This window comes from Rhinolophus sinicus, chromosome 9 (assembly GCF_057876585.1).
Source record: "Rhinolophus sinicus isolate RSI-liver-muscle chromosome 9, RSI-T2T, whole genome shotgun sequence".
Taxonomy (NCBI): Eukaryota; Metazoa; Chordata; class Mammalia; order Chiroptera; family Rhinolophidae; genus Rhinolophus; species Rhinolophus sinicus.
This window is the reverse complement of record NC_142509.1, coordinates 5,124,372-5,144,626: the sequence shown is the minus strand read 5'-3', so window position 1 is coordinate 5,144,626 and position 20,255 is coordinate 5,124,372. Positions and strand designations below refer to the sequence as shown.

Sequence of the window (20,255 nt, the reverse complement as noted above, 5' to 3'; positions counted from 1 at the left end):
GGGGTTGTATTTTAGCTGTCGCCTGTCACGGTCCTGGTTTGATGCAAAGGTAGGAGGATCATGGTCTGAGGCGAGACCCACACAGCAATGTTCTCTCAGGGAAGATGAGCCTTCCACATTTGGGGAGAGCAGGCACTTGCTGTGGCACACAAATAGCAAGGGAGGGGCCCCGGGGACCCAGTCACAGACTTGCTACCCAGCTCTAATCAGGCCAGCCTAAGTTTACCCCAGATTTTCCCCACAGCTCTACTTCCTGTTTCTCTGCTGTGGCCAAGCCCAGAGAGGACCTTCTCTTTGGAATCTTCTTTTTGGAAAAGAAGAAGAAGAGGAGGAGGAGGAGCAGGAAGAGGCAGAGGAGAAGGAGGGGATAGAATCTCAAAGCAGCTATTAAATAGATGGATGATAGATAGATAGATGATAGATAGATGTTTATGTAAAACACTAAAGAAAACCATGCTTAAAGAACCAAAATATGGCCACTTCCAGTTAAGAAGGCAGAGTGAGTAAATACTGTGCTTGCCTCCTACCACCACCACCACACAAAATTACAACTAAGGTATAGAACAACCTCCTTGAGAACCACCTGAAGACTAGCTGAAAAGAACTACTATAATTAAAGATATAAAGAAGTCATGTTGATATGTGAAGATGCAAAATGGGCCAGTCCCACACCATATCTGGAAGAATATCTTAGCTGCTGAAGTCCCACTGAGAATCAAGGGGTTCTCACAATGGGCTTCCCAGCTGGGAGTCCCAACAGCTGGCTGTGAAAATCAGCAGGGACTCAGTCCAGGTGAGACAGAAGGCTGTTGTAGACCCAGGCATCCTCTTAAATGGCCCACACACAGACTCATTCACTCACAAACATTTGCTCTAAGTTCCAAAGAAGGGATAATGACTAGAAAAGCATCAGGGACATATAGGGAGGAACTAAGTTGTCTGACTTAGGCTGAGAACTGGAGGGGCAGCTCTCTTTGGAACTAAAGTGCTGGCAGGCATCATTGTTTTTTGTTGAACCCTCCCCCAACCCAGCCAGCAGGCACAGGCAGCAGCTATATCTGAGTTTCCATTAACCTGGTTAACACCTCTCTCACCCCACCTTGGAGATTCTCTGACATCCACCCCACCCAATTTACTCAGCTAGCCTGAACCACTTTCGGAAGCTGATCCACACAAGTGGCCAGCCTTGACCTGTGCTCCAGACATTCCTAAAATCTCTCAAAAGTCCAAAGCTCCCAAACAAACAGCAGCAAACCTCAGCATGCCCTGTACAGTTGCTAAGCAGTCCCAAATCAGCACTAGTGGAAGCTGGCCTCAGTTAAAATCAAAACCATTCCTAGGAGCATCTAAACCCAGCACAGGCAGCTACCAACAGCAGATCACTTTGTATGGCCTACCATTTTCCCTGAGCTGAATACAGATAGTGGCTGAGGTTGGCCTACACTGGAGTGCCTCCCAAGAGACCCCCAAACCAACATACGTGGTTGCTGGCTTCAGACCACACCAGAGAAACACCCAATTAGCACCGCAAATGTCATACTCAAAGAGTGGACTCAGCAGGAACCAGAGCCCTGCTAAAGCACTTTCTACATCATATAAACCTCTAACCACAATTCTTTATACCTGTAAATAATATAATATTGAATGTCAAATGTACTTGAAAAACTGAAAAATAAAAATAAAAAAGGAATTAAAAGATGATGCAATGGCAATGTTTTATCAAATACTGAATATCAATAAAAACATGGAAATTATTTTGAAAGAACCAATGAAAATTTTGGAGTTAAAAATGTAATAGCTGAAATGAAATTTTACTCGTGGGGTTCAACCATAGATTTGAATTGGAAGAATAGATTTGATGTCCTTGAAGACAGACATTCAATAGTGATTACAGATTCTAAAGAACAACAACAACAAAAGAACAGAGACTCAGAAAAGAGAAACTCCATTAGTGCACTAACATACTTGTAATTTGAGTACCTGAAGGAAGACAGAGGGTGTCAGGAAAAATATTAGAGATAACAAAGGCCAGAAGGCAGTAGAGTGACGTATTCAAAGTGGTAAAAATAAAAGCTGTCAACCAAGAATTTATATCCAGCAAAACAATCTTTCAAAAAATCAAGGTGAACTTTATGGACGATGTAGATGCTTGACCAGTGAACTGTACACCTGAAGCTGAAGCTGAATACTACTGTATGTCAACTATAATTTAATATATATATTAAATTACATATTATATATATATTAAATTACATAAAAATATATATAGTCATGGGATATGGAGTATAGCATAGGGAAGAGAGTCAATGGAATGGTAGTAGATATGTATGATGTCAGAGGGGCAATAGATTGGGGAAGGAGAGTTATCATTTTGTGAGGGGTGAAATGTCCAACTATTATATTGTTTTGTACACCTGAAACTAATAAAAAACAATCTAGGTGAAATAGACATTCCTAGATCAACAAACTCTGAGATAATTCATTGTTAGCAGACACACTGTAGAAGAAATACTAGAGAAAATTCTTCAGACTTCTATAGCAATTGGCCCTGGGCAGTAATTAGCATACACACACACACACACACACACACACACAATAAGAGAGCACCAGGAAAGGTAATTATATAATTGCAAAGACATTATATGTGCATATTTTTATATTTTCATTTCTTAACTAATTTAAAAGGCAACAGTACAAAATGATATGTATGTAAGTATATTCTTGGGCCTATAACACATAGAAATATAATATATTTTGCAATAACAACATAAAGAAGGCAGGAGCAAAGCTGTGTTGGATACCAGGTGATAACTAGAAACCAGTGAAAGTAATGAAGAGAACTAGAAATATCAATATAAAAACCTATATATATTATGTTGATTCCCACATGAGCCAGTGAGCTGAGTACTCCACAACTAGATTGAAGACAAAGAGCTGCTGCTGAGCTGCCACTGGGACAGCTAGATGGCTCCGTTGGTTAGAGCATGAGCTCTCAACAACAAGGTTGCTGTTTCAATTACTGCATGGGATGGTGGGCTGTGCCCCATGCAACTAAAGACTGAAAACAGTGACCAGTGACTGGACTTGGAGCTGAGCTGCGCCCTCCACAACTCGATTGAAGGACAATGACTTGGAACTGATGGGCCCTGGAGAAACACACTGTTCCCCAATATTTCCCAATAAAATTTAAAAAACAAGCAAACAAACAAACAAAAAAACACCACACAATTGATTATTTCTCATATGTATATATATATGATTCAATAACACTTAAAGGAATTTAAATGTCACTCTAGTGAATGTCTACCTAATATATGAGGAATAAAGGAAAGAAAGTGAAATGAGACTAATAGGTAACAAAAGACAAAATTGCACATGAAAATCAGCCACGTCAATAATAACATTAAATGTGAATGGATTGGACAAGTAAATGAAAAAGTATTTTCAGATTAGATTTTTTTAATATAGATTCAACTATACAATATCTACAAGATATAATTTAGTTTCAAAGATACAAAAATTTAAGTGAAATGATGAATATATATATATATATATATGTGTGTGTGTATGTATATATATATATATACACACATATACATATATATGATAACAATCGTAAAAGAGCTGGAGTGGCTGTACTAAGTGCCAAACTAGACTTTAAACAAAAAATTACACTATCAATAAAGGGGCATTTCATAATTATAGATGAGCAATCCAACAGGAAGATACAACAATAACAAACATATATTCACCTAAAAACAGAGATCCAAAATGCACAAAGCGAAAACTGAAAGAATTGAAGAGAGAAGTGGACCATTCAGCTATAATAATTGGAGACTTCAATAACTCACTTTCAATAGCAGGTAGAACAACTAGGCAAATGATTAACAAGAGTATAGAAGACTTGAACAACATTGTAAGTTAACAACACCTAAGAGAAATCAAGAAAACAATCCACCCAAAAGTGGCAGAAAACTTTTTTTCTCAATCACAAAGGGAACATTGTTCAGGATAGCCCACATGCTAGATCATACATTTTGTAATTTTTATAATTCTTGTGTTTTTTAATAGTCTTTATTTTTTTAGAGCAGTTTGAAGTTTAGAAAGAAAGTAGAGAATTCCCACATGCCCCCTCTCCCAGCAAAGTTCATCTATTGCTAATATCTAGAATTAATGTGGTACATTAGTGACAATTGATGAACCAATATCAATACATTATTATTAACTAAAAAGTCCCAGTTACATTAGGGTTCACAGCTTTATGGATTTTGATAAAAACATAATGTTACCTATGCACCACTGCAGTATCATAAAAAGTAGACTCACCATCCTAAAAATGTCTTGTGCTCCACCTATCCCTTTCTCCCCCCAACCCCTGACAACCACTGACCTTTTTACTGTCTTTTTATAGTTGTGCCTTTTTTATATAGTTGGAATCAGAAAGTATGTAACTTTTTCAAACTAACTTTATTCACTTAGCAAATGCTTTTAAGTTGGTTAGGTTGGCTCAGAGTCCCAAGGCTTGGTCTTTCTGGTGACTATCACCATCTGAAATTTTCTAGGGGCCTATCTCATTAGCATAAATTCAAGTGAGCTCCAGGGGTCTCAGGAATAATAAAAAACAATGTATTACTTGGAAAATTCTAAGTATTTGATTCTGGCTTCCAAGAACAAAGGACAAAGGTCAAATTCCCTAATATATAATAATAACATTTTATCCTGAATTAATGTTGAATTTTATTAAATATTTTTCTGCATCTATTGAGATGATCATAAACCTTTTGTAATTTTTTTAATAATACATTTATTGGTTTGCAAATTGTAAGTTGTCCTTGTATTTCTGAAATAAACCTAAATTGTTAATGATATAGCATGTATTTTATCTTCTGATAAATCGAACTTGCTAATGTTTTATTTGGTATTTTTCTCTGTGCTCATGGTAATGATTGGCCCATTATTTACTTCATTATTTTGCTACCATGATTAGGTTGTCAAATGGAGGCATTTTGTTTATTTTATTTTTAAATAAGTAGTCCAAGGCCTAGAGACGTGAACATCTTGTTCAGCGTGGTCAAATGATCTCAAAACAGTCAAACACGTCTCAGGATCCCCAGTTTTGAGATTTTCTCATTTGAACACGTTGTTTTTCATTTTGTATTTCAGGTGTTTATGGATGAATATTATTTTCCTATTAAACAAGAATATTTTGAGGGCAGGAATCATATCTAATTCAGTTTTTGCACACAGTATGCATTTACTACTTGCTGGAGGAAGCATGAATGCTGGGACAGATGACAGTTTGACAGTAGAAACAGAACAAGGGACCCTGCTAGAAGGAATATCATAGCAACAAATTAGTTGCTTAACACTTCAAATGCAATCAGTTCAAAGAGCAGTTGCTTGCATACTTTTTCATTGTTTTCTTGTTTTTTAATTAATGTTTATTGGGGTAAGTTTTCTTTTTGTAACATTACCCTCCGGTTCAGAGAATTGGGTTGACCATGTCCTTCAGTCTCTGGTACATAATTATGGTCAATCTGTGCCCAGAACCTTGTCTTTTGTTTTAAGAGGTGTGATAAAAAACTACAGTCAATGTTTAAATTTTAAAAAATGTATTACAGTAAAGAACACATTGCCATTATAATGCCCCTCAAAATACTCTCCCTCACTTTGAACATACTTATCCCATCATTGCCACTTTCTGAAGCAATTCTGGAAGTCCTCTTTCATGAGTATCTTTCGTTGCACTGTCGTGGCTGTCTCAATGTCCTGAATAGATTCAAAACATTTTCTTTCCATTGTCATTTTGACTTTGGGGAAGAGCCAGAAATCTCACAGTGCCAAATCTGGTGAATAAGGTGAATGAGGACACACTGTAATGGTTTTGACAGAAATTGCCTCACCAGAAGCAATGTGTGACACGGAGCATTGTCATGATGGAGGATGAAGTAAAGACACTCACAAAAGAGGACTTCCAGAACTGCTTCAGAAAGTGGCAAGAATGATGGGATAAGTGTGTTTGAAGTGAGGGGGTTGTACTTTGAGAGGCATTAATGGCAATGTGTCTTTTAATGTAATAATTCTTTTATTTATTTAAACATTCACCATAATTTTCTATCACACCTCATGTGCTATTTTCCCTCCTCCTTTACAAGGCCCACTCCCATCCTCCTCCCTCTCCCCACAGGAACCCACTCAAATGTATTTGATACATGACTTTGGAGATAACAAACTTTGGACATGTATATATCCTAGGAAAGAGTACAGCTTCTTTGTGTGTGTGTGTGTTTACACGTTTGTAATTTACTTAAATGATGTTATACTGTGAACCATGTTTTGTCTTTTACTTTTTCTTTTACTCATTTTCATGTTGCTCTGTGTCCATCAGTTCCCTATATTCCCCCTGCTGTGTCCTTTTTCTTCATGCCCATTCATCCTTCCCTCCCGCATGCTAATGACCTCCCTCCCATTAGGGCTGCCAAAGCTTCCACCAAGCCAATACTGGCAGCTGCCATTGTCACAGTCACAGAGCTCCTGTGAGCACCACAGCTAGACTAGGCTGGTTTCACCACACGATGCCAACACCGCAGAAGCAAGGCAGGTGCCGATGGGCTGGACGTCTGTGGAAGATGGTCAGGAAGGAACTGGATCCAGCCATGCTAAGAGCGTTTATTGGGCACCACTGGGTCCTGCAGATGCCAGGTTCTACCCAAATTTTGGAGTAAGGTAAGAGAAGCAGATGGAGGAAAAATCCCTGTACTGGGGGAAAGTAACCGCTGTTGTGAGAGATAAACTGAGCACAGAGGTAAGACCTGAGGACTACTAAGAGGTCCTGAATCCAGCTAAAGTGCATTCTGGACTCATAGGCTGCTAGGGAGCTTGGCTGGCTGATTGCACAGTCTGCTCAGAGCAGTGGAGTCAGGGTTGGACTCGCTAAAGGCTTTGCTGAGGTGGCAACACATCATCCTCATCTCATGATGGACGGTACTTTACAAATCACCAGTGCCTATCTGAGGCTATATTCTATTTTAAGAAAAGCTGGTACTTTATGTGTAAATTCCAGATATAGTGAAAATATAGTTGTTTATTCAAGTCGGTGAAGATGTGTGTGTGTGTGTGTGTGTGTGTGTGTGTGTGTGGTTTGTGTAGCTGTGGGAATGCACATGCAAATCCATTTGTGAAACTGAGATCCACAATTCTCTCTCCTTCTGGGTGGTGTTCCGGGGCCTAATGTTGTGGCACGCTATGTGGAAACACCAAAGCTCGTTGGTAGGACACCGTCCACTGTGGAGTCAAGCCATGTGGCAGGACCTCTGGGACCTACAGCAGAGAAAGGAAGTGACCCTAATGCATATCACAGGTCACTCCCCCTTAGTGTCCCCAGGTAATGATGAAGTAGATGCCCTAGCACGGGTCCGATGGTTAGAACGGGCTCCTGCCACTGATGTGGCCCATTGTCTGCGTAGGAAATTGCAGCATGTTGTAAGCCGAACCACGTGGCAGGTGAGCAGACGCTGGAGTCTGCCTTTGAAATGGCAGGAGGTAGCAGATGCCTGCTATGATTGTGCCGTCTGTGCCCAGGACAGCCCCCAACGGCGGGATCTCCCGTGGGAGACACAACAGATTATGCAAGGGAGGGTGCCCCTCACTCACTGGCAAGTGGATTACATTGGACTCCTACCTAAGGCCCACAATGCGATATACGCACTTACAGCAATGGACACTGCCATGGGGTTGATGTTTGCTTGGCCCTGTCCGGCTGCGGATCAGCGGCATACAGTGGTCACTCTTACATGGCTGTGCGTCCTCTATGGGCGCCTCCAAGTCATTGAAAGTGACAGGGGTACCCATTTTACGGGGCAAGAAGTGCAGCGCTGGGCTGCCAGGATGGACATACAATAGTTGTTTCATACCCCGTATAACCCACAAGCAGCTGGCATGATTGAACGCTACAGTGGCCTTTTGAAACAAGGTCTCCGGGTGACAAAACACCCTCCTACAATGCGTGACTGGGCCTTGCGTCTATGGGACGTCTTGACAGTCCTGAATGAGAGACCACAGAAGGGAGGGCCTGCATCAGTGGAAGCTCTGCTACATCGAACGGCAACTCCCAGTCAATTACAAGTTACCACCAGTGAGACTCTGTTAAAGCCAGGCTATGGCAGAAATGGAAACATTTTGCTGCCAGCACCTACATACTTGAAAGCAGGAGAACAGCAGCAATGGACTTGGCCCTGGCAGGTCAAAAGCCCCCACGGTCGGTGTTTGGGCCTGTGGGGGGACAGAGCCAGGAGTGCAGTTTCCAGGCTCTCGGCCTCACGTGGACAGGTGCTGGCTCAGGTAGTAAATGGCCAACTGTGATTGGATGGCCATCAGCTGTGGCTAGTTAGCTGTCAGCTATAACCAGTGAGCCACTGGCCACTAATATAACTTCTGTGGCTACGCTAGCAGAAAATGGGGCTAGCAAGAAGATGGTGGCTGAGCTAGCAAGCGCGGATTGCAGTTAGCACGGGGGATTGTAGCTAGCAAGTGAGGTGGGTTGGCAGAGAGATGTGAACGGCCGGCTATGGATAATGTGGCTCTTGCTTGTTGTGTCTCCAACCCAGCCGCCAGCGAAAATATAGTGACTCCCCTATCTATGGCTGCATGGGTGTTCCTTTTTGGCCTCACCATGTCCTGCATTCTTATGTGGGGAGCGGGACCAGAGACCCCGCATGACACCCTGAATGACAGCCTGATAACCCGATGGGGGGCTGGTTTGACCCATGATTTGCAAGTGATGCCAGGGGTGGTGGCTGAGTAGCCACCACAAGTGACTCTGGTATATGGAGGTCCCAATGCCCGGACAATTTTGTGGGGAACCTATGAGCTCTCGCTATGGCCTACTATGGGGTCCCCTGTTCTGATACATGTTGAAACTATGCAAGGGACCCCAATCACTGCCGTAAAGGTCTGGTACCACAAACCAGGAAAGGTGCCAGTGGCAGCGACCCTCCTTTCCCAGAGCAAAAAGCTAGCATGTATCCTCCCAGATCGAAGAGATTTGCCATTGTTGGTTCCTATGACTACTATTTCTTTCCACCCGTAGGTGCCTATATGCTAACATGGCACAGGGTCCCTCACGAGAGATGCTTGTCATGTAGATTGTGAGGCGAGACACTGGGAGGTGGAGTGTGGGGACAGAACCCCAGAGAGCAGTTTCCAGGCTCTCAGCCTTACATGGAAAGGTGCTGACTTGGGTAGTAGATGCCCATCAGCTGTGACTGGTTGGCCATCAGCTGTTACCGGTTAGCCATTAGCCACTGATATAACTGCCATGGCTACGTTGGTTGGTTGGTTGGTTGGTTGGTTGGTTGGCAGAGAAGCAGACGGCGGATTGCGGCTAACAAGTGGAGTTAGCAAGCACAGATGGTGGATTGCGGATCATGTGGATCCTACTTCCTGTGTGTCTTCCAGCCGCTAGCGAGACTGGGGTGCAGGAAGACCCCTTGTTGGGATACTGGTGGATGTTTGCTTTTGTGTTTCCTCTTGCCGCCATTGAGAATATAGTAGTATCGGGCCGGCCCGGTGGCTCAGGCGGTTAGAGCTCCGTGCTCCTAACTCCGAAGGCTGCCGGTTCGATTCCCACATGGGCCAGTGGGCTCTCAACCACAAGGTTGCCAGTTCAATTCCTCGAGTCCCGCAAGGGATGGTGGGCTCTGCCCCCTGCAACTAAGATTGAACATGGCACCTTGAGCTGAGCTGCCTCCCGGATGGCTCAGTTGGTTGGAGCGCGGGCTCTCAACCACAAGGTTGCCAGTTCAATTCCTCGGTGGGCAGCGCCCCCTGCAACTAAAATTGAACACGGCACCTTGAGCTGAGCTGCCGCTGAGCTCCCAGATGGCTCAGTTGGTTGGAGCCTGTCCTCTCAACCACATGGTTGCCGGTTCGACTCCCGCAAGGGATGGTGGGCTGTGCCCCCTGCAACTAGCAACGGCAACTGGACCTGGAGCTGAGCTGCGCCCTCCACAACTAAGACTGAAAGAACAACAACTTGAAGCTGAACAGAACCCCCCACAACTAAGATTGAAAGGACAACAATTTGACCATTGTTCCCCAATAAAGTCCTGTTCCCCTTCCCCAATAAAAAATCTTAAAAAAAAAAAAAAAAAAAAAAAAGAGAATATAGTAGTATCACTCCCCTATCTATGGCTCCGTTGGTATTCTTTTTTAGCATCACCATGTCCTGCGTTCTGGTGTGGGGACCAGGAGCTGAGACCCTGCATGACAAGTCACTGAAATCCTGCTTTGAATGAGCAGTGTTTATACTTAGAGGTCATGAGCTCTGCCTCTGAAGTCAGACACTGCTGGAATCTTGTGTTCACCAGCCCCAGCTGTGTGGCCTTGAGCAGGACAGTTAATGTCTCTATACCTTGGTTTCCTCATCTGTAAAGTGGGGACAATAAAACCTTTTTTACAGTGTGGTCATGAGGGATAAGCTAATAAATATGTACATATGATAATGACTCAATAATGGTTGTTTTAATGATTAAAACACTAGTCAATCAGGCTCCCTCCAAAAGACCAGGGCAAGTGGACCACTTCCTCCTCCCCAGGGTAAATATTAGGGAATGACTCTCCCAAAGGTGTGGATGGGGTTTTAATGGAGAACCAGTCCTTTCTGGGAGTCAGTGAGCCCCTCTCACCACAGAATAGGTTAAGATTTGCATAATGCGGCTACAGAGCAAATTAGAATAAGGCCTAACCAGCAATAAGAGGCTATTGTGGGCCTGCAGGTCTCTACTTCACACATATCCAGCAATAAGGGCTGGTTTTCCAGGCCCGTCTTCCCAGCCATCCGCGCTCACACCCTTCCGGTGCTGGCAGAAGAAGGGGAGGTTGGCCTCTCTGATCTGCTCATGCTCTTCTTCTTCAGGAGCAGATGAAGACCGAGTCCTGCTTCCAAGAGCCTCAGCAGCCTCCCCTTCAGAGTTAATCATGTGTGAACTATGTTTTACTCAGGGAAAGTTATTAACCCCCTACTATGAAACTCCTCCTCCCCCCATCAAACAACTGGTCCTCCTTTTATTATTCAAATGTAGTGAACGTTGGAAGGCAGGCAATCTTCTGGAAAGACTTTGTCTTGCTCCTTCCAAAGCCAAATATGAGCAATTGGATCTGCTGCCTTCTTGGAATCTCCAAGCCCCGGCTTGTCTCATCCCCATTGTGCAGTCACTTGAAGAGGTTGTGCAGGGCTTGCATCCCTCCTCCCCAAGGCCTGTCCAGGGCTGTGGTCAGTGGACAAGTCTTCTGTGTGTTGAGCCTTGTTTAGGGGACTTAGTCCTCTCTGAAGGACAGACTAGGAATTGGATGTATTGTAGCCTCTCACCTGAGACAGGGCCTTTGGTCACTAATTCCAGCTCTAGCGTCTCTACAGAGACTTCAGCCAACTTCTCAAGGGCACCACCTGACAGCATGTAGTCTCATACCCATTCTGGGGAGACAGTGGGGGGACAGCTAAAGACGTGATAGGGCAAATTTTGGCCACCAGAGGATGGTCACATAAATTCTTCCATGTTTTATTTCCTGATACAATGCCCTGAGACAGTTTGTATGACTTCCACAGATGTGCCCTCTGACAGAACAATCAGCTGTGCACAGCAGCCTCCTCAGCACACATTCTCATCTTAGCCCACTTGCCCTGCTAGCCCCATGTCCCTTGTTTTTGAGATCTCATTCCCTCATCAAGGACATGAGGCCTACAGTTCAGGCTCTGCTTTCCACAAAACGTGGGCTAAGACCATGATTTCACTTCAAGTGAGCTAGTCTCATGTGAGCCATGTGGAACTCAAGTCATAGTTTCCCAGACCTCTAAAATGTCCTCAGCTTGACCAAAAATGCCCCTGTTATTGACTCTCATGGGTCACGTTTTTTCAATGATTTGCAGAACTACCCTGTAGGCAGGAAATAAAGGATGTTGGGGATTCCATAGACTGGAATCTCCCTCTCTTCATTTCTCCATCTTTCCATTTTGACATCTTTTTTGGGGGGTGGGTGCTCTTGCTAGTCACAGGCTGCCTTGCATTGTCCTTTTTTTTTTTTCCCCCCCCTGTTAGGACAGTGTTAATGATGGCTCCTTCATTCACCTGAAACTACAACCAGAATCCTGGAATTGTCATTGATACCTCATTCCTCCCCACTAACCCCACAGATAACCCATCACCAAAGCCTGTCAATTCAATAAACTAGATCATCTTGAATCTGTCCACTTCTCCCCACCTCCAGTGTCACACCCTAGTCCAAGTCATTATTACTTGGATGCAGCAGTGTCTAACTTCACCTATATCCACTCCTCCAGACACATTAACTTTTTAGTTACCATCTCAGCCCACCCATGCCACCTGCTCCTGCCCATTTAATACTTCCCCAAAACATTCCATCACTCATAAGATTAATTCTAAATTTCTTAGCATGGCCTATATGGCCCAGTGAAATCTGACCCCTGCCAGCCTCTTTAGAATCATCTTATGCCAGATTTTCCTTTCCTGCATGCCAGCCTCAGTGGCATTCTTACTCTTTCTGGTGCCTCACACATGCTATTCTCCTTCTATCTCTCCCTATCCTCCTCCCCTCAAGTTGGCTGGGTTCTACTCATTTAGATCTCAGGAAAATGTTACTCAAATAAACCTTCCTGATCACAGCACCAAACACCTCCTGTGAAGCATGCCCTCTCTTTTATGCTTTCAGAGTGTTCTAGAATGCCTGCTATCATTTTAATCACGGTTTTAATTCAGTAACTATTTTTGTAGTCATTGGCTTGTTTCAGGTCTTTTTTTCTCAGTATCTTAGGCTCCAAGAAAGCAGGAGGGATGTGTTTTGTTTACCACCACACCCAAGTAAGTGCTTAATACATCATAGACCTTCAATTAAAAAACAATTGTTTTAATGAGTAAGTGACTGAGTATAAGTGAGTCTGTGAATGAATGAGTGAGTAAGCCTATAATTGCTTAGAGTAGTGCTTTTCTATTAGGAGCAATCAGAGAAACACTTAAAAAATCAAAAGGACATTTGCCAAACAAAAGAAAACAAGCAATTTCTAAAAGAAAACAAAACAATCACTGACTTGGATTCTTTGTGAGAAAATCCATTTGAATTAGTAAGCAGTAAAACTGAGGAAAGTTTTAAAAACACATAAATATATTTTTTATAAATCCCAAGAATGTACACAAACTCTGGTATGATAATTTTCCTTTAGCACCTAAAACATTTTACCTCTCTTGAATAAATAATGTGTTTCCTTTCATCAAATACCAAGAGCATGAAACTCTGTTTTTCCCTTTTTTGGATGGAAGTCCAGAAACCCATGCTAACTTTATTGTGCAATTACAATAATTTTGTTGGCTTTCCTGCTTATTATACTTATCTTTTTTCATTTAATATTCTACTTCAGTTAAAAAGAAAACTCACTGTATCTATATATTAGACTTTAAGCATGCAAATAAAATATTGTTTAGTAGAGGTCTCTGGAGGACATATATTAATGCCTAGTTAAGATGGGCGAGGTGGGGGTTCATAAGGTAAAACCATATGCCTAAGGTGCTTAATATGTTCCTTCTTTTAAGCACTTTTAGTGTTCTTACTAAATCTCCTTTATTGTCTAAATTTATTTAGCAAATCTTTTTAAAATGCATAACAGAAAAATAAAGATAGTATTTGAAAGAGCACAAATTCTAAATTAAGACAAACCACATTAATGAGGTTGTGTTTCCTTGTTTGCTTTATCTGCGTTACATTCTATGCCTACTGGAGCCATGGATTTGTGGAAGTGCGGGGTGGGGCGCACTGGGCACAGATTCCCAGTCCTCAGAAGAGCCCAGGCAGTGGTGCTCTCTGTCTGGGCCATGAAGCAAGAAGCTTAGCCTCACACTTGTGGGTGCCCACAGGTGGGGCTGCAGTCCTAGCCTCCCAAATGCTCAGGCCAGCAGCTCCTGGCCTGGGGAGTTCTCACGTGGACTCCAGGTCTCTTCCTACCTGGAGACTGCCAGAAGATATTATAGATAAGCATGGAGAGCTTTTTGCTGCTTCCATGGGCTAGGCTTTACTCCATTTGTTATTTCTGAGAGGAAACTAATAATGTGTCTAAGAGCTTCCTTAGATTTGGGGATCCTTTTGCAATTGAGTAAATCACAGAGTTTAGGCAAGAGACACTCACCTTTCACCCATTTCTAGAAATAAGGATCTGAGACCTTGTAGAGAAGAGAAAGGCTGTTAACACCCTCATCTGAGGGAGGGATGTGTTTGGCCTAGATCAGGTGACAAGACTTTAAGGAGCATGTCCTGTCCTTGTGGGGGCGCAACAGCAGGGTCAGACGGGTCTGAACTCACTCAGCCCCTTTCTGGTCTTGTAACTTGTGACAACAAGCACCTCAGAGACCTTAGTACGTCAGAGACTCCCCTGAAACACTACCTCACAGGTAGTTGTAGGAACTAAATGAATAGCATATGTTAATCACCAGTCTTAGTGCCTGACACAGGATGGGAGCTCAGTCAACGGCAATGATCATGATTGCTTGTTCTTAGTTTCCCTCACACATCTTCCAAACTACCTGGGAAGATAAAAAATTTAATTAACAAGAAGAAGTTTTTAATGTTTAAGATAACTGATGTCTCAAGGTAGCATTTGTTTAATTGCCAGTGATATGTACAGGGAGTTGTCTTTTATTTCTGGTCACTGGCATGGTTACTAATATAATAACTGTATCATATACAATGGGAGACCCAGTTCAGCATAAGCAGGGCCAGGTCAATTGTGTGCAGTAGAGTTGCAGCTGGGATTTGTGAAGCCCAGCCCTGTTCCTCTTTAGGGTTCTACCTACAATTAGAGGTATTATTTGAGACTGAATTACGTGGGCTTTGAGAAAAGTCAGCAGTGGAGTGGAGGGTGCTGGCCTCATTCTGTTTCCTGACATGGATGAGCAGTTGTATTCAACTCACGAAAATATATTGTTTTACGTATATATGTACACCCTTACGTATGTACTTTAGTAAGTGGTTGGGATATATTTTTTTTTTTTTGCTTTGTTTTGTTGCGTTTTGTTTTAATCTAGAAAAGGAAGTTGTGAGAAAAGAGTCCCGCATCTCCACACTGGTCTATGTAAAAGAAGAATTTTGCCCGAACACGTGTTAAAAATGGCAAGACTTTACGTGTACTACTGCAGTAGGGGAGAGAGACTTCAGTACAGAATTGAGCTCAACTCTGAATACCGTAAAGTCAGCTGGGGACTTCTAGCCAAGGAAAAGAGTGAGGGGGTCAGTGGATAGAAAATTACTATAAGGAACCTGAGCAGATATCAAAGGTAGGGTGACTCTTGCTAAACTGTCCTAATAGGATGCTTGCCAAAGGCAGGCCAAGGACTTAGACATCAAAGGTGGGGTACGGAACTTAATCAGGTGACAAGGGTAGGGAATTCTTGCTAAAATGACTTAGATGGATTCTTTGCTAAAACTGGGCTCCAAAGACCAATGTCAAGACCTAGTGGAAAAGAGGACTCAGAGGAACCTGACCAAGTTTGGTCAAAGAGGGATCTTTGTCATTCATTGGGTTCTGACCCTACGGTCCTGTTGAGCTGCAGGTGGGCCTCACTCTGTGAGAGAGAGGAGGTAACCTTTGTATGGAATAGATCCTTGCAAAGAGCTAATTACAGGGTCAGAAACAGGGCCTGGGATGCAGCTTCCTGATGGTTTGGGGCATGAATCTGAGGGATCTAAATATGCTCACAGCACTTACAAGTGTGAGGTGAAGCCGATTTCTGCCATAAAGAGCAGAGTGTAAAGGTAACTTGGCTGCCAGAGGGAGGCTCTGGGGGCAGGGCCTGTGGGCTCTGAGAATAGCCAAACCTAAGGGCAGATTATACACAGCAGAGCAAGAAAGGCCTAAGGCCCTGGAGCCACACTGCCCAGGTGCAAATCTGTTTTCGTCACCTACTGCCTGTGAGACCTTAGGGATATCACTTCATTTTGAAAAGCCTCAGTTTTGCGTGTCTGTAAAAATGGGTTTAACATGGCATTAAATACTTGCTTTGAACTTTTTGGGTCTTGGCTTTGTAATAAAAATGTAATAAATATCTGCAGTGCATTGTAAAAAGAATGGACATAATGATGGCAGGAAGGAACACTGTGGGGATTAAACAAGACGAGTCCACAGATGACTTTGCACAGTGAGCTGCCATCCTGAGCTGCAGCAGTAGCAGGAAATTCCCACACATTATTGCTCAGCTGTGTACTCATCTCAGCCGAATTGATGCCAGGGCACTGAGACCCCCAGGACAGCATGGAGGAGCTGGCAGGTCATGGGGGTGCAGGGATTGTCCCTCTAAGGCTGAAGTATCACAGCAGGTAGGGCTGCTGAGTCAGGGAATGTCTAGATATCTGCATGTGACCTCATTTGTCCCCTAGAGGGGGATGTCTGAGCAACACTGAGGTGATATTTACATAGCTCATTATAAATGATACTGAGTCAGGGTCCCCAGTGAGGAATCTGAGGGTCAGAGGGACTAAGTGATCTGCAGTGGGGAAGGGAGACGGTTATGTCTAGTACGTGGCAAAGCTAGTGTCAGAGTGTGTTTCAGGCCGCTACTTCGGCACCCTGGCCCCACAGCCAGTCTCTCTGGGTTGACTCTCCTGACATGTGAGTGGCCTAGCCTGAGGCCCAGTTCCACAAACACCTAGGCCTGGGGGAACCACAGGCATTTCTCATTTTGGGATCTGGTCCCTTGGGCATACAGGAATTGTTAATTCAACTTTGTAGATGTTACAGAAGTTTCTTCTTATCCTGTGACTGGCTGGGAGGTAGGCTTCCAGCAGGTACACTGGCAGAGAGATATGTTAGCTGGTTGCAGCAGGACCACATTCCTCTTGGTGGTGGTGAAGGGAAAGCGCAGGCCATCTGCAGGACTGGGGCCTCCCAACCACTCTGTGACCTCACAGCAGCTATACCGTAAAAAATCAGAATACCCACACGTGTGGGGTTTGTACTAAGAAGGTGATGAGAGGCAAATAGCACACAGAGAGGAAGCTGGGCCAGCGTCCAGCCTGGGCAGGGGCCATCTCCCTCGGGATGTAGCTGGGGAAGGGAAGCGCCAGGTAGATAGTTTATCTGAGCGTCTTTCTGTGGATTACATAAAAGCTTCACAGAACCAGTTGGTTGCAGGAGGTAACAATTCCTTTAGTATTTTATCCTAAAGCAGCAATAAATTAGAGGACTTTAATACCTGAATGTGAGGATCCCACTAAAATCATAAATAGCCTCTCCCGCTGTCATTAGTTTATAGTCCAGCTAGAAGAGGCAGATGTGGCAGTCTCCAAAGAAGGAAAGCTCCAGGCCTGACAAATAGCCCGAGACTTATATTTAGAAATGAATGAATCTGTTTCCAGAGGAATATGTCATGCCAACAGCTGAATAAACACCTAACAGGCCCATCTGAGTCAAGATTCAGCAGAAGGATGGAGGTTTGGTTTTAGAGAGGCCCTGTCTCTTCCTGACAGCATTGTCAGCAGCTAAACATCAATGTCTAAGAGGCTTTGGGTCTGCTCTGCCTCCAATGTTTGTTCTACAACTTTCACTCACTTTACATGAACTTCAGTTTCTTCTATCCACAAAATGCTATCCTTCTCAGGGAGTCTAGGATGGGTAAGTTGTTTCAAAATATGTAAGGAGCTACACACCGTAGGAGAGAGTCTGAGGTTTGTCTGATTGCAAAATTAGGTGTATAGGGGAAGGACCAAGGTGTAGGGAGAGCCAGAGGTGAGGAAAGATGGTGCACCTGGTGCTCCCCTGTGCCTCATCTCCCTTCCCCACTGCAAGGTCTCTGGAGGGGGATCACAGTGTGCCACCCCAATTCTGACCCATGCTGTCACACATCACGCAGGGAGAATCGGGGATCATGCCTCTTTAGCCATGTCTTCCATTAAAACAAGGTATCTTGCCCCCTTGACACACCCGCTTATTTTGAGCTGCAAGGACTGCTTATCTACCTCTCAACATGTCTGCATATACACATAGCCTTTTGCTTTCAACCATGCACAGTCACTGGTAGTAGAGTTACCTTCTTGCTGTCAAAAACTATAACAATAGGCAAAAGAAATGAGGTAGCTATTTTCTGGCATTAATCAACAGGTGGTATAGAACTGTAGACAAAGGGAAGGGACGCGCACGAGCAACCTCTAGTCACCAAGATTTTTCTGCCCAGTGGCAGATATCTGTATAGTGAAGGGGGTGGAGTGATAGGGGGCTGAACTCAGACTGGAGTCTGGCCGCAGACATGGCACATATGTGGGGCTCACAGCGAGCAGAGAATCAGAAGTCTGCATGGGATTCTCCCACATCCTTGGTCTTTGTCCTCAGGCTGGCTGACTGTGTGCAAGTTCATGCTCCACACACCTAGTGGAAATGGCCTCAGTGGGCTCAGAGCCGAACAGATACATAAGAGAATGAACAGCACTGGGAGCTGTTGGAATTCCACCCAGTGAAACTGAGAGCCCCTCAGCCTGTTCAATCAGACCCAGGAAAGCCACATCTTAGAAATGAGAACCATATCCCACAGGAGAGCTTCACCTTGGAATGAATTATGAACAGAAAGCAAAAATAGATATGTCATGACAAGAAATAAAACCAGGCCTGATAGAACCAAAAAGATTTGTAATTTAACTGCCATAACAACAAAACTCAACACCTTAAAAAAAGATAACACAATCTAGACCAGTCCCGCTCTTATTCCCGATGTTGGTGATTTATGTTTTCTCTTCTTTCTCTCTCAGTCAGTTCTTTTAGGTGTTTATCAATTTTACAACCATCCCTAGTAGCTGATGTATTTTTCCTTCTTCTAATATTTTTTCTATGTTCTTCCTCTTCCTTCTGCTCATTGACACCTAATCAAGTCACCTGGTGTCAGAAGCCTGTGACTTGACATTAGGCATTTATCATCTCAGGATGGAGTCCATCAGACAACTACTTTCTACCCCAAATTTCTGTGTCTTATTTTGTTAAACAATATGATTTACAGTCATTGCTGAAAATAATTGATTTTTTTTTTTTTTTTTTTGTAATATCATGACTCAGGTTGAGCTCTGGACTCTGCAGCACATTTATTACTTCATGTGTCCTCTGTTTATTCTAGTGTGAAATTGTTTTCCAGGTACTAATTAATTCTGCCAAGTCTTTCTTCCTTTGATAGATAATTTGTGATGTTTTGGAAGAATACACTAGCTGCATGGGCCTGCTCTCAGTGGTGTCATTTCAGTTGTGTCGAACACTGACTCTTACATTGTCTTTTGTCACTCAACCAAGCCCGATGTCCAGTATTTACTTCCCATGGCTGGTTTTCCTATGGGGATAAGCAATGACCCTAATAACCTCTCTGAAATTAGAAATGTGGCTTTAAAGGCCTATAATGGAGAGAGAGAATGTAAGGTCATAAGTCCAATGTAACCAAGCCCTCCCTTTCTCACTCATCACTGAAGGAAAGAGCAGTATGTCCTAAAGGTCAAGGCAGAGCTAGGGCATGTCAGAGCACCTGGGGTCATGAGTGAGTAAGCAGGAAACCCTGAAACTATTCAATACAAAGTAAATAAGAAATAAGGTAGACTCTGGTTAAATCATTTTTTTTTTTTTTTAGAGGAGAGCACAAACGCAGTCCCCCACTACCACAAATTATCCAGTCGAGTTTCCCACATTTGGGGAAATCGCAAGGGTCAGCACATACGGAGTGCAATGGATAAGCCTCGCCCTGGGAAAACCACCTTCGTGATCATGGTATCTCCCCTGCCAGGTAAGTATTGGTTATCTCATTTGTAAGGTCTTATTTCAGGATTTATTACAACTAGTCACTTAGATCTTGTAAGACATGACACCTAGACGCTTCCACTGAGGTGGGACCAAAACTGAGGGTAATTGATTGTTGATACAGGTAGAGAACTCTAGCTGGCTGGCCAAGAAGCCAGTCTAAATGTACATGGAAACGGTGGGCCAGGTAAGGAGTCAAGGATGGTGAGGTCCAAGGTAAAGTAGCAAAGGGTGCTCTAGAAACAGAGGGAGTGAGATTTAGAAACACAGTCAGTTGCCCTCATGAAAATCTCTCCTCATGGAACAGGGCACCAGCCACCAGCATGGGATTAAGGGCTAGTTCTCAGGAAGGGCAGGAAATAACAAGGCAGAACTTGGGACTCAGGAGAGCTTTGAGATATTAGAGTGTTCACTAAGGCAGAAAGGTGGTCATAAG

General features: G+C 43.5%; 1 non-coding gene across 1 annotated transcript; it reads right to left on the bottom strand.

Annotated features, from left to right (window-relative positions):
• Positions 1-19,649: 19,649 nt before the first annotated feature.
• Positions 19,650-19,813, bottom strand: LOC141569288 (U1 spliceosomal RNA). The gene has a single exon (XR_012492795.2). It is a non-coding gene; the product is annotated as a U1 spliceosomal RNA (small nuclear RNA).
• Positions 19,814-20,255: the final 442 nt, after the last annotated feature.